The following is a 367-nucleotide window of genomic DNA, read 5'->3' as shown; positions in this document are numbered from 1 at the left end:
ATGGCACCGCACGGGTCACGCTATTGCCTTCCAACCGGGGACGGCATCTTCTACGTTTTCAGTTTCAGCTGAATAGGAGGAAAAACGTCTTGGCTTTGAGGGTGACAGAGCCCTGGCCCGGGCTGCCCAGGGCGGCTGGGGAGGCTCCTCCTCTGGAGATGCTCAGAGCCCGCCTGGACGCTGTCCTGAGCCCCCTGCTCTGGGTGAGCCTGCCTGAGCAGGGGTGGCACCGGGTGAGCTCCGGAGGGCCCCGCCAGCCCCCGCCGTGCTGGGATTCTGGGATTTCAGGGACGCGCCTTTCCCAGCTCCGCAGACGACGTCCCCGGGCTTCTCAACGCTGTGACAGCCTCGCGCCCCCGCGCGCCTC

The sequence above is a fragment of the Egretta garzetta genome, unplaced genomic scaffold, assembly GCF_000687185.1.
Source record: "Egretta garzetta isolate BGI_Z169 unplaced genomic scaffold, ASM68718v1 scaffold188, whole genome shotgun sequence".
Taxonomy (NCBI): domain Eukaryota; kingdom Metazoa; phylum Chordata; class Aves; order Pelecaniformes; family Ardeidae; genus Egretta; species Egretta garzetta.
Note: the sequence above shows the minus strand (reverse complement) of the source record.